Raw genomic sequence first — 294 nt, 5'->3', positions numbered from 1 at the left:
CGCGGGGAAGGGGCCGTGGGGCGGAGGTCTGACCGCAGCCCAGCGCCCGCACCGTGCCCGGCCCGCACCGTGCCCGGCACACACCGGCTCTCACCGTGCCCGGCACACAGCATCCCGCACCGTGCCCGGCACACAGCGCCCCGCACCGTGCCCGGCACACAGCGGCTCTCACCGTGCCCGGCACACAGCGCCCCGCACCGTGCCCGGCACACAGCGGCTCGCACGGGCCGGCTCTCGAGGCCAGCTCTCTAATCGCGTTAGAGAGCGCTGAGGTGCGCAGAGCCGGGGTGGCCG

This window comes from Erithacus rubecula (genome assembly GCF_903797595.1).
Source record: "Erithacus rubecula genome assembly, chromosome: 6".
In the NCBI taxonomy this organism is placed as follows: Eukaryota; Metazoa; Chordata; class Aves; order Passeriformes; family Muscicapidae; genus Erithacus; species Erithacus rubecula.
Note: the sequence above shows the minus strand (reverse complement) of the source record.